Below are 2,318 nucleotides of genomic sequence, written 5' to 3'. Positions count from 1 at the left end.
TTCCAGGATGCATCGAGCATACAGGAGTCGTCACCCAGCTGATCCGGGAGGCACGTGAGGGCAAAGGAGATCTGGCAGTCCTTTGGCTCGACCTTGCCAACACCTACGGGTCCATTCCACACAAGCTGGTGGAAACCTCACTTGACCGACACCACGTTCCAGGAAAGATCAAAGACGTCATTCTGGACTTCTACAGCTGCTTCAGTTTGAGAGTCACTTCTGGAGCAGTAACATCCACATTTCACCGGCTTGAGAAGGGCATTATCACAGGATGCACCATTTCTGTGATATTGTTTGCCTTGGCCATAAACATGTTGGTGAAGTCAGCAGAGGTGAAGTGCAGAGGCCCACTAAACAACTCAGATATGCGGCAGCCCCCCATCAGAGCATTTATGGATGATCTGACAGTGACCACAACATCAGTCCCGGAATGTAGATGGATCCTCCAAGGCCTTGAGCGCCTCATTAGCTGGGCCCGAATGAACTTCAAGCCAGCCAAGTCCAGGTCCCTGGTGGTGAGGAAGGGGAAGGTTACAGACCGGTTTCGCTTCTCAATAGGGGCCACCCAGATTCCATCTGTGGGAGAGAAGCCAGTTAAGAGTCGAGGCAAGATCTACGACTGCACCCTGAAGGACACAGCAGCACTCCAAGCAACATCTGAGGAGTTGGGAACCTGGCTGAAAGCAGTGGATAAGTCAGGGTTACCAGGAAAGTTTAAAGCCTGGCTCTACCAGCATGGCATTTTGCCACGACTCCTCTGGCCACTGCTGGTCTACGACATGCCGATGACCACCGTCGAGTGCTTCGAGAGGAAGGTCAGCTCCTTTATACGGAAGTGGTTGGGCCTTCCACGAAGCCTCAGCAGCATCACCTTGTACGGGAGGAACAACAAGCTGAAACTGCCCTTCAGTAGTCTGATGGAGGAGTTTATGGTCACCCGAGCAAGAGAGGTGCTGCTGTAAAGAGACTCCAGTGACACCAAAGTCTCCTCGGCAGGCATAGAAGTGAGGACCGGCAGGAAGTGGAGGGCTCAAGAGGCGGTTGACCAGGCTGAATCCCGCTTGCGGCACACCGAGCTGGTTGGAAAAGTGGCTTCTGGACAGGCAGGACTCGGGAGTAACCCAAGACCTTCCTACAACAAGACCCAGGGGAAGGAAAGGTGGCTGCTGATCCAGGAGGAGGTCCGAGCAGGGGTGGAGGAAGCCCGCTGCAGTAGGACAGTAGGGATGCGGCAGCAGGGGGCGTGGACCCGATGGGAGGAGGCAGCTGACCAGAAGATAACGTGGACAGAGCTATGGCGATCTGAGCCACACCGGATAAAGTTCCTCATCCAGTCGGTGTGCGACGTCCTCCCGAGTCCGTCCAACCTCTTCCGCTGGGGCTTGGCCGAGAACCCACTGTGCCCCCTCTGCCAAAGAACTGGATCGCTGGAGCACATCCTGAGCTGCTGCCCTAAGGCACTGGGGGATGGCCGTTACCGCTGGCGCCATGACCAAGTGCTGCGGGTCATCGCAGAGGCCATCTGCACAGGGATCTCCACCAGTAAAGGCCAGCAACCATCAAGGCAGTACATCGCCTTTGTTAGGGCTGGGGAGAAGCCCCAGCAGTTCCGGAGTCAGGCAGGGGGGCTGCTGGCAACAGCTCGGGACTGGCAGCTGAAGGTCGACCGAGGGAGACAGCTCAAGTTCCCGGAGAACATTGCAGTGACCACACTCAGGCCTGACATGGTCCTAGTGTCAGAGTCAACAAGACAGGTGGTCCTGCTGGAGTTGACTGTCCCCTGGGAAGACCGGATGGAGGAGGCCTTAGAGAGGAAGAGGGCCAAGTACGAGGAGCTGGCAGGTGAATGCCAGCGCAAGGGATGGAGGACCCGATGCAACCCCATTGAGGTCGGTTGCAGAGGATTTGCCGGCCAGTCTCTCAGCAGGGCACTCAAGATGCTGGGAGTGAAGGGACTGCAGCACAGAAAAGCCATCATGAACATTTTTGACGCAGCAGAGAAGGCGTCCAGATGGCTGTGGATCAAGCGGGGCGATCCGTGGACCACAAAAACTACCTAGACACAAGCCGGGACTTGATCACTGTCAAAGTGAATCACTGGGTCGCCTGGGCGAGAGTGTCTGTTGTGAGACCCGAAACACCCCGTGACCCCAGGATAAAACACTGATGATGTGTCTAGGTTGCACCAGAAGGTGTATATTAGAACTATATACACACACACATATACAGTATATACATACATATATACATGTATATACACACACATATATACACGTATATACACATGTATATACACGTATATACACATGTATATACAC

At 54.6% G+C, this 2,318-nt stretch overlaps 1 pseudogene; it reads left to right on the top strand.

Annotated features, from left to right (window-relative positions):
- Nucleotides 1-2,078, top strand: part of LOC147248041 (uncharacterized) — a 2,448-nt pseudogene extending 370 nt beyond the window's left edge.
- Nucleotides 2,079-2,318: the final 240 nt, after the last annotated feature.

Source organism: Aulostomus chinensis, chromosome 16 (assembly GCF_037954235.1).
Source record: "Aulostomus chinensis isolate RoL2024-O1b breed Wild chromosome 16, RoL_Achi_v1.0, whole genome shotgun sequence".
Taxonomy (NCBI): Eukaryota; Metazoa; Chordata; class Actinopteri; order Syngnathiformes; family Aulostomidae; genus Aulostomus; species Aulostomus chinensis.
This window is presented reverse-complemented; position numbering and strand designations above follow the sequence as displayed.